A 12,159-nucleotide genomic window follows, 5' to 3' on the forward strand; every position below is an offset into this window, starting at 1 on the left:
TCCGCATTTTTAAAACCTGTCTGAACATCTTTGTGCTTTAAAGTGTATCTGTCTGTTTTCCCACCAGAGAAACTACTTTTTTTTTTTAAACATGGAAACATGCAAACACCAACACATAAAGAAACTATTTAGGAATCTATATGAAGACGGGAACAATTAAACACTCTGGCTTTTGACTAGCTTGGAACTTAGACCATGTTTAACATTGGTTTCTGATGAATAACAGTATATAAATAACAGAAAACCAGACAAAGCACAATACATCCCTTTTGATTTAATGTATTAAACCTCCTGCTGGTAGCTTTTAAACATACACATACAAACAACACCCCAGCCAGTATGTCCATGTTGGCCCCACATGGGCTAAATGCAGGCTACGTGGGTACTGATTGGGCATAGGGCTTGAACTGGGCAAATTTTGCAGATCTCACATGAATGGTTTCAGTAACATGGGCCCCACATGTGTAACTGACCTAGTTGTGCCCCACTTGAAACCCAGTCAGAACCTATTTTGAAGTCCATATGGGCAAACACAGGTGGGGCCACCATGGAAACTGCAGACAAACCCACGTGGGACCCATACTGCAGCCCAAATTTAACCCTTATGGGGACTGAACTGTATGTCCCTGTGCAGCCAATAATCTACACACAGATTCATCATCATTATGTTAATCATCATTACAATTTATATGATTTTATAGCACACCAATGCAGGAAATCTGTGTCCTGCTACATCACTGCCTCAGATGTTAAAGGTCCACACACACACACACACACACACACACACACACACACACACACACACACACACACACACACACACACAGATGAACACTGATGCAGATTTACAGACACAAACAGATGCAGACCCTCTCTCTCTCTTTCTCTCTCTCTCTCCTCTGGAGCTCCATCTGTGTAATGACATCTCACGCTTGGTTAGGACTCTGCTGCATAATTAGAGCTCTGGCAGCTGATGGATGGCACTGCAGCACCTCAACCCTGCCGACCTTGGCCTCACCTACGCCAGGCCGAACAGACCGGTCTGCACAGGTCCGAAAATGTGTACCTGAATAGAAATGGACGGTATTTATCTACAAAGCAAAACAAGCAGGTAACACCTACAAATGACCCCAAAAAGGCCTTTTTCACAGCAGATATTTTGACTTGACCTTTACTGAAGTAGCAGTATCAATACATCAATGTAAAAATACTCAATTACAGGTTAAAGTCCTGCAAAAATCCTTCTACTATAGTAAAAGTGCATACGTATTATGTAAATGTGAATATACTTTTACTTTGCACCGCTAGACTTTTCAATCATTAAAATGTTTAAGGTTTGTTTACAGAAAAATATTATTGTAGTTTTAAGTAAAGGTTCTCATCCATTCCTGTTTTTTATTATTCTGTTTTTACACTAAAATCTACTGTAAAAGAACAATAACATCAGTTTTGAGGTCATAATTACAGGGTAATGAGTAAAATCCCATTAAAACACCAAAACCAACAACCAGTCTTTAACAAGCAAACAGTGCAATGGTTATGTACAATTTCAACAGTTGATGAATCCAAATTTAACACTCTACAACAGTATGTGTGTGCGTGTGTGTGATCGTCATTAAACTGATCCAAACTAACAAATTACTGAATGATTCAGCCTCATAAAGAGAGTAACAAACATCACCTCTCAATACTTAAAAAACACGAGTACCAACCTCCAAGCTGTCTCCTCATTTGCAGGCAAATTAAACAGTGAAGGGTTGTATGCTTTCCATAATGAGTTTTACTTTCATGTCAATATTTGATTTTTTAAAATTTTGTTTTATTTTTATAAATCAGTCAAAGTAGGCATCATAATTTCAAAATGCTGTAATTCTCATTTTGGAGTGAAACTTTAGAAAAGCAGAGATGGCTGCAGGGGAGGCAGAGCGTGCCAAACTTTCCACGAGGGCACAGATTGATTCATACGTTTCTGTCCACGATGCAAATCAGCAGGGAGACGAGATAATGAAGCCCCAGATGACGGGAACCTGCCAAGCTGCTAACAGCCGACACGCTGATCGGTGAGTATAAAGACAGAAACTGAAATGTGTGAATGTGTGAATTGAAGTTGTGTTCACTGACCAACAGATTTATCTATTCACAAATCTCAAAACCATAAAATCAGAAAATGCAGATTATTTAAAGCTCAACATCCTGAGACCTGAGCTTTTGTTTGGTATGCATTTTTAATTTCTAGCATCGTCCTCATATGGGCACAATGGATTTATTTTACTCTATAACACAATTAATTCACCAGTGTATAAAACTATTTATTTCCTTACATTTACACCAACGACAGTAAGTACTTCCTGATTAGCAGTGTCATAGCTTGTTGCTAAAATTTGTCAAATTGGTATATCAGAATATCAAACTATAAACATTATTAAGCAAAAATAAACAAGTTTCAACCATAAACTTTGATAAGGTTTTGTACCTGTTCCACTTTTATCTGGGGATCAGCTGTTGATTGACTTGGCAAGATACTGCCATCCTATTTCTACACTGATTTTTATACTGTAATGTGCTTTTGCTGCCACTAGGTGGCACAAAAAGGTATGTATGAATGAGTACAACAGGTCAAAGTTAAATAAAATGAAGTATAAGGTCCAGCAAACCCAAAATGCAATGTCCACATATGAGGACGCAGGGTTTCAGGAGGGCAATTTCATCATGGGTAATGCTACTGACTTTGGTGCAGGAGATTGGGGATGTGATTCCCAGTCAGAGTGGGTTAACACATCCATTGTGGACCCTTAGGCAAGGTCCTTGATGCTGCCAGCCTACCTCAGGATGAGTGAAATCACAAACTTAGGAAGCACACCGGACGTCGCCCAGGTTAACAAGGTCCGAGTCAGGTGTTGAGGAACCAGCCAATCATCAAGTGGGCTACTGGAACAAAACATCTGTGGAGTAGGGCAGAGGATGTGGAACTGTTGGGATGTTACTATACAAGTAACCCTAGCTAGAGGGGTTATATGCAGAGGATTTGGGATACATAGGGGTGAGAGGGTGAGCAGCACCAAGCACATAACAGAAGACCTCTCCTGGAACACCACATCACCGGCCAAGAAAGCTTAGCAGCGCCTCTATTTCCTCCACAAACTGAGGACAGCCAGAGGCCCGGCACCCATCATGTGCTCCTTCTACTGTGGCACCATCGAGAGCATCCTGACCAGCTGCCTCACTGTGTGGTTTGAAATATGCACCTCCTCCAACAAGAACCCTCGAGCATGTAGTGAATGCACCGGGGAGGATCATTGGTGCCTCACTCCCCTCCCTTCTGGACATGTATCACACACACACACACACACATACACACACACACACACACACACACACACACACACACACACACACACACACACACACACACACACACACACACACACACAAAACAGCACTAGCCACTTTATATATATGATTCTGCTGCTCCCTTTGCACATGGACAATCTGTCTCACACCATTAGCACTATTTTGTCAATATATTTTAATATATCATGTGCCTTGTTGCCCCACTGTTAGTACTTGAAGCTTTACAGCAGTTTTTTAATGTTTTACTTTTTATTTGCACTATTGTTGTTTTTTTATTGTCGTTTACCTCACCGTGGGTCTGAGAGAAATGATGCATGTAGCAGAATTGACAATAAAGTTGACTTTGACTTGATGTGTATAAACCAACATCCTCAACTGTGACCTTCTTTACAACCAGAGAACAGTCGGCTGTGACAATCAGTCTGATTTAGCTTTGGTATTTTTAAAAATCTGCCCAAGTGTATAGATTGTGTCGTGGAAAATCTTCAATCAACATGTGAATCAAGTGGCTTTGGTGTCAGTCAAGCTTTATTCTTTTACAAGCTGAAACAGGATAATGACGGCCGGCTCAAGCTACTGTGCGGAAGTAGGAAGCTATATTTATATCCAATGCAGCAGAATGTCTGCAAAATGTGCAGAGAAGGGTCTCTTTGCACTTGCAATCACCATTAACACAACGTCACCTTTTTTTTAACCATTCGCAGACCTTCGAAACCTTTGCAGTTGTGGTTTGTGAGCTTCCTCTTTGCACATAGATATAATGACACCGACATATTCAGTAGGAAGCAACGCCTGCATGTAAACACAGTTATATTTATCTTTTGCAATACAGACATTTTTTTTTTTTTAAAGGAATATCTTGCTTTATCTCATTACAATTGACTATTTTCTATCACACATTATCTAAACATGATACACATACATTTTCCCATTACAATGAATACAGAGAAGCTATTTAACTGTGGTGGAATCTGCTGAGTTGATGCTGGAGTGAAAGTTGTTGATCAGTGGAGTCTGATAGAAGCAGAAGGTTCTCCAACGTTTTCATAGTTCACCGTAGCTTCATCTCCATCTTCATCATCATGCACCTGTGAGGAACAACACAACACACCTGAGCTTCTGAGATATAATGGAACAAATAAATGACCTTTGTTTCAGAGTAATACAGTCAGCACTGTTTATTCTTATTCTCTTTACAGAATCACATTAAATAGTGAACTACCACAAACATACAGTAAGCATTTGAATATTCAGTTTTAAAACTCACAGCATTTTCACTGATCTGTGTTTTGTTCCCTGAAAACACAAAAAAGAGTCAAGTTTAGTTCCATCAGTAAAAATCCTGATTGATAAAAACTTGTTCATAAATGTTGTGTGAATGTTCTCACCTTTAGTTCTCGTCCAGATGCTGACTGACACAACGATTATTATGAGTGCACTTAAACCCACAGACACGATGAGGAACCTCAACCAGCCTGGAAAGAGAATTAAAACATTATAAACATTTGTCACTGTTCAAACTCCTGTAGTTAAAATATGAGAGAAATACAGTTTATACAGCATGTGTGATTTTTACAACCTCAAAAATGTTGCATTTGTCAGAACTTCATTACAATATTAGTACAATATAGTTCAATATTTAAACTGAACTGTGAACTTTGAGCGTATGTTGTTACAGAGAGGAAGCACCAAAAAAAGAAATATATCTCTTCTATCATCCATCAAAGGCTGAGAGACAGAAAGAGAGAGAACAGTGAGCAACAACAAGGTTTGAGACTCAGACGAGTGTGAACACACTGAGATTATACACTAATTATAACATACATAGATATTATATTCTGTTTATGCCAAGTCTTTTCTGCAACATATCACTAAATTCTTCACGCTGCACCAGGCGGGGAGTTCCGGTCCTCTGAAATGATGCCAACGCGGAAGTAACTTAAAACTGCATTCTATCAAAAGGCCACCAGGGGGCGACCGTTTTGGTGTCAAAAGGACTTCCGTCTCTATACAAGTCAATGGAGAATTCACCAACTTCTCACCTGATTTCTAACCTCAGTAAATGTTTTAAAAATGTGTTTATGGTCTCAATCGCTAGTTTAAAGCCTTCTTCAATGCAGTATGATGTTCATTTGGGACATTTTGGCCTCCCTGATTTTATATTTGACGATAAAGCAGGGTATGCATTAGGGCGTGGCTACGTCGTGATTGACAGGTTGATTGGTTCACAGGGTCAGGAGGGCGCCTCTTGCCCCTCCTGATACCCATATAAGTAGAATCCGTGTTTTTATTTTTACCCAGCATGCACCGGAAATTTTCAAGATGGCGCTGCCCAGATCCGAAACTATTCGCTTCCAAGCAGCAGTCCACAAACCAATGGGTGACGTCACAGATGTTACGTCCATTTTATATACAGTCTATGCGCTGCACCTTTAAATCACTACCTTTTTGTTTTGTTGCAGTATCATTGGTTGAAGGTGCCTTTTGGTTCATGTCTGTCATTGCTGTTGTTGATGTCGTCAGTAATTTTGTTCTTGTTGATTTTGTCGTTACAGCTGTTTCAGTGTCCTCACCTGGACATTTTAAAAAGAACAACAGACAGAGATGAGCTTGATCCTATTTGTTTTTATTTATTCTTAAATGTGTTGATGTTTCAGATTATATTTCATTTTTAACAAATAACTTTTTTTTTAAAACTCAACAAACCGTGATAAAATACTCCATAATTATCATCTACACACAAAAAATTAGAAAATAATTCAAATAGATTTCTCACCTGAAGACGGAGGGCTGAAGGTAAACAGCTGCACTTTCCCAGTGATTTCATTTGTCACTCTACACTTGAATAACTCAGAATACTTTGACGTCTCAGCAAGATGAGAAGTTGTAAACTCCACAGTAGCCGAACAAGAAGACCGTGACTCCTTCATGTGCTGAGTGTTCACATCCTGATCATTACCCTCATACACCCACTGCACTGTGTGTCTGCACACATCATATATCGACACAGAGAAGTTTAACGTCACCTTATCAGTGTCCTTATGTTCAGTCACTGGTGAAGATGGAGATATTGTGAGAGAAAGACAAGAGTAAAATTATGAAATAATGTTTCAGTATATTGTTCTAACAAGACAGTTTGAGCTGAAAACATTATGATGTAAATACTCACTGCTGACAACAGACAGTAAAACATGACAGCCTTTATAATATTGTCCTGATCTGTCGTGGTATCTGCAGGCGTAACGACCAACATCCTCAACTGTGGCCTTCTTTATAACCAGAGAACAGTCCGCTGTAACACTCAGTCTGTCTGATTTAGCTTTGGGTTTTTCACCAATCCGTGCAAGTTTAATCAGCTCTACTGCTGTGTTTCTTGACCGACTGAGGAACCAGTCAATACTGTCACATTTATACTGATCAGTCATCACATTTTCACAGGACAAAGTGGCTTCATCTCCATCTCTGACAGTGATGTAGAGGAAAGTTTGTCCAGTTACTGCTGTTGAGAATTTGAGAGAGAAATGTGATAAATGAACTGAAATAAGAATCTGACTGTAGTGTGAATGTTTAAAAACAAACAACTTATTTCACTGTCTCAGTAAAACGAAGGTTATTAAATAAGATTTCTGTATCTTACCTGTAAATTGAAGCCCCAGAATCAGAAATAAAAACATTTTAATCCATCTGAGTTCAACCATCGTGCTTCTCTGTCTTTCTCTCTGTCTTCTTCTCACGCTCTCAGCTTTCAAAGTGCAAAAATACCCTATCTACTTCCTGTAATGAGCCAATTGTCACCTCCTCATTGTGGTCAGTCCATTTTTCCTCACTTGTCAGTAAACATCTTTTTTAGGCGGAGCATATTCGCTTAATATTTTAACTTTTTTGTATTTTACAAGAAAGCTAGCACTCATATCTGCAGTATCTTATATAATTTCATCTATCTATATACAATCTTATATTATAATCAGACAAAAGTAAATACATAAAGGATTAGATATTGTAGAAGTTAAGGGTGAATGTATCCACCCACTCACCACCAAGACCACAACACACTTCCTTTCCACTGCTGCATTTCAAAGTGCTTCATGTTTATAACCATGACCTCATCATGGACACTTCTCTGTGCACAGGACCAGTATGACCAGTAAGTCAAATTATTCCCCTTTAAAAATGACATTTTCTGTGGAGTACCGATATTGGTTAAGAAACATAACTGCAATGTCCGATGAGTAAAAACTGTAAAATATTTGATGAAACAGAATTAGGATTCAGTCCTGACATAGACATGAACAGACTGATGAAGAGTCAAACAGATGTTATTTTAGTGGTCTGAGACCTGTTTGTTCCTGTCAGTTTCTGAGAACTGAGGTAGAAGTGTTTCACACAACAGCAGCAGAGGTCTGCAGGTTTTAGCCTCTAACGATGACCTAATAAACACCAAAACCACACGAGGCTCACAGTCACCGAACAGGACTGAGGAGGTTGAATGTGTGAAGATTATTAATAACGTAAAAGGAACGCGTCATTTTTTTAAAGATAGCATGGAGTAGAAAATTACGACGGTGTATTAGGGCCATATACCTAAAAAACAACAACACAATAACCTGGGGAGTGGGGTAATATTACAAGAAAAAACGTAGAATTTCTGAGATTAAAGTCGTAAATTTCGGAGAAAAAAAACTTGGCAAAAAGGTGTTTTATTCTACCAAGCAGTCACATAGCCTCACTTAGCAACACTGGAGAGATTTCACTTGTCATGCTTTATGCCTGCCGTGGAGGAACTGATCAAATTGTACTTTTCAGTTGGGTTGGGCTAAGCATCCGGACTTTGAAAAGACATTGCAAGAAACTGGGCCTGTTTCAGAGAAGAAAAAGAACCATACAAATCTGGATCAGGGGATAGCTTTTGTTCACCAGGAGCTGCAACGGACCAAGCAGATGCAAGGCGATCGCTGGTTACATCTGGGGGCAGTTCAAATGGGTTTTGTGGTCCAACAAGACACTACACGCCAAATTATCAAATTAAGTGATCTTCAAGGTGGATCAACAAACTCATAAATGTATGACTTTTTTTCTCTCGCAGATTTGCAACTTTATAATGTCAGAGAACATTACTTTTTTTTTCATATATTTCTGATTTTAATCTCAGAAATTATAATATTTTTTCTCGAAATACTACCCCCTCCTCCTCCAGGTCAGTATTTTTAACATCGATCCTCATCAGCTTTCTCACTTCCTAGCTAAATCAGTACCTTTTGTTGTTGTTGCAGTATCATTGGTTGTAGGTGCATTTTGGTTCGTCTCTGTCGTTGCTGTTGTTGATGGCGTCAGTAATTTTGTTTTTGTTGATTTTGTCGTTGCAGCTGTTTCAGTGTCTTCACCTGGACATTTAAAAAAGAACAAGAGACAGACAGAGAGATGAACTGGATCCATTTGTTTTATGTATTCTTAACAGTATTGATGTTTTGGATTTTATTACATTTTTTGAATCCTCACCTGGACAAATAAAATCAAAAAACGGTGATGATAAAATACTTAATTTAAGATTCTACTCCTCACTTTCAAGATCCTTCACAACCTGGCAACATCATATCTCTCTGAACTTATTCACATCTACACACCTTCCCGAACTCTCCGATCCTCCTCTACCAACCAGCTCTTTGCCCCATCTGCCAACTTAACTACCATGGGGTCAAGAGCCTTCAGCCGATCTGCCCCCCGCCTTTGGAACTCTCTCCCACCAGACATTTGCACCTCTGACACTGTCCCTACTTTAAATCCCGCCTGAAAATGCACCTATTCAGAGTGGCATACTCTGTCTAGCAGTAACTATGCAATCACATTCTTGTTTATTTATTGCACTATTGCAATATGTAGTCATATTCATATTTATTTATTTATCTTTGCAAAATTGCAACTTCCACATCAATGTTACCTGATTTATATTGTTTGTAAGGTGTCCTTGAGTGCTTTGAAAGGCGCCTTTAAATATAATGCATTATTATTATTATCATTATTAATAATAATTGTCATCTACACACAAAACATTTGAAAATAATTAAAGCAGATTTCTCACCTGAAGATGGAGGGCTCAAGGTAAACTGCTGCACTTTTCCATTGATATCTGTCACTCTACATGTGAATAACTCAGAAGTATTTGATATCAAAGCTAGATGAGTAGTTGTAAACTCCACAGTGGCAGAACAAGAAGACTGTGACTCCTGCATGAGCTGAGGGTTCACATCCTGATCATTACCCTCATACACCCACTTCACTGTGTGTCTGCGCACATCATATATCGACACAGAGCAGTTTAACTTCACCTCATCAGTGTCCTTATGTTCAGTCACTGGTGAAGATGGAGATATTGTGAGAGAAAGACAACAAGAGTAAAATTAACTTCATCACTGTAATCATAATTATTGTAATGTTTCAGTATATTGTTCTAACAAGATAGTTTGAGCTGAAAACATCATGATGTAAATACTCACTGCTCACAACAGACAAATCAACCACAGAGTCTTTATGTCGTCCTGATCTGTCATACTGTCTGCAGGTGTAAAGTCCAGCATCCTCAACTGTGACCTTCTTTATAACCAGAGAACAGTTCTCTGTAACACTCAGCCTGTCTGATTTAGCTTTGGCTTTTTCACCAATCTGCCCAAATGTAATCAGCTCTACTGTTACTGTGTTTCTTGAACGACTGAGGAACCAGGTAGTACTGTCACATTTATACTGATCAGTCATCACATTTTTACAGGACAAAGTGGCTTCATCTCCATCTCTGACAGTGATGAATGGGGAAGTTTGTCCAGTTACTGCTGTTGAGAATTTGAGAAAGAAATGTCATAAATAAACTGAAATAAGAATCTGACTGTAGTGTGAATGTTTAAAAAGACAACTTATTTCACTGTCTCAGTAAAATGAAAGTTATTAAATAAGATTTTTGTATCTTACCTGTAAACTGAAGCCCCAGAATCAGAAATAAGAACATTTTAATCCATCTGAGTTCAACCACCGTGCCTCTCTGTCCTTCTCTCTGTCTTCTTCTCACGCTCTTAGCTCTCAAAATACAGAAATAAACTATCCATTTCCTGTAATGAGCAAATTGTCACCTCCTCATTGTGGTCAGTCGATTTTTCCTCACTTGTAAGTAAACTTTTTTTTAGGCGGAGCATATTCGCTTAAAATTTTAAAGTTTTTGTATGTTACAAGAAAGCTAGCACTCATATCTGCAGTGTCTTTTATACTCTCATATATCTATATTAGATCTTATATTATAATCAGACGAGTAAATACAAAAAGGATTAGATATTGTAGTAGTTAAGGGTGAATGTATCCACCCACTCACCACCAAGACCACAACACACTTCCTTTCCACTGCTGCATTTCAAAGTGCTTCATGTTTATAACCATGACCTCATCATGTGACACTTCTCTGTGCACAGGACCAGTATGACCAGTAAGTCAAATGATTCCCCTTTAAAAATGACATTTTCTGTGGAGTACCGATATTGGTTAAGACACATAACTGCAATGTCCTATAAGTAAACACTGTAAAATATTTGATGAAACAGAATTAGGATTCAGTCCTGACAGCACACCTGAACAGACCGATGAAGATTCAAACAGATGTTATTTTAGTGGTCTGAGACCTGTTAGTTCCTGTCAGTTTCTGAGAACTGAGGTAGAAGTGTTTCACACAACAGCAGCAGAGGTCTGCAGGTTTTAGCCTCTAACGATGACCTAATAAACACCAAAACCACACGAGGCTTACAGTCACCGAACAGGACTGAGGAGGTTGAATGTGTGAAGATTATTTATAACGAAAAAGGAACTTATCATTTTTTTTAAGATAGCATGGAGTAGAAAATTACGACGGTGTATTAGAACCATGTATGTAAATAAAATTAAAAAACCTGGGCAGTGGGGTTATATTACAAGTAAAAACTCAGAATTTCTGATATTAAAGTCGTACATTTATTTTATTTTATTCTTGCAACACTGGAGAGATGTCGCTTGTCATGCTTTATGCCTGCCGTGGAGGAACTGATCAAATTGTACTTTTCAGTTGAGTTGGACTAAGCATCCGGACTTTGAAAAGACATTGAGCTTTTCAAAGTCCGGATTATTTGTTGTGAAGCACATTGAGTTTACCTTGTGTATGAAATGCGCTTTATAAATCAAATTTGATTGATTGATTGATTGCAAGAAACTGGGCCTATTTCGGAGAAAAAAACATACAAATCTGGATGAAATGATAGCTTTTGTTCACCAGGAGCTGGAACAAACCGAGCAGATGCAAGGCCATCGCTGGTTACATCTGCAGACAATTCAAATGGGTTTTGTGGTCCAGCAAGACACCATACGCCAAATTATCAAATTAAATTATCCTCAAGGTAGATCAAAAACCTCTTACATTTATGACTTTTTTATCGCAGATTTGCGACTTTAAAATGTCAGTTTTCTGATAAATTTACGACTTCAATCTCAGAAATTCTACGATTTTTTTCTCAAAACACCCCCCCACCACATGTATGGCCCTTACACACTGTCATAGAAATTTGGCAGCACAACATCCACTCTTTCCTCCCACAGCGTCAAATCTCGACTGGCTTTATAGGGCGATCATTTCACACTTCAAACCCTCAAGCCAACACAATATCACCCAACAGGGACCTACACAGTAATTTGAATACAAAGGAATCAAAGTACATATTAAACTCTTTTCCAGTACATTCACATGGTTAAATGGCTCTATCAAAAGGTAAGTTAACCCTAATACATTTCCACAAAATGAATAACTAA

The 12,159-nt window shown here is 38.6% G+C and overlaps 1 long non-coding RNA gene across 1 annotated transcript; it reads right to left on the reverse strand.

Moving 5' to 3' along the window:
* Positions 1-4,276: 4,276 nt before the first annotated feature.
* LOC133997135 (uncharacterized) lies at positions 4,277-9,471 on the reverse strand. The gene is made up of 5 exons (XR_009927265.1): positions 9,428-9,471; positions 8,604-8,732; positions 4,740-4,826; positions 4,619-4,647; positions 4,277-4,439 (listed from the first exon to the last, which is right to left on the reverse strand). It is a non-coding gene; the product is annotated as an uncharacterized LOC133997135 (long non-coding RNA).
* Positions 9,472-12,159: the final 2,688 nt, after the last annotated feature.

This window comes from Scomber scombrus, chromosome 17 (genome assembly GCF_963691925.1).
Source record: "Scomber scombrus chromosome 17, fScoSco1.1, whole genome shotgun sequence".
Taxonomy (NCBI): domain Eukaryota; kingdom Metazoa; phylum Chordata; class Actinopteri; order Scombriformes; family Scombridae; genus Scomber; species Scomber scombrus.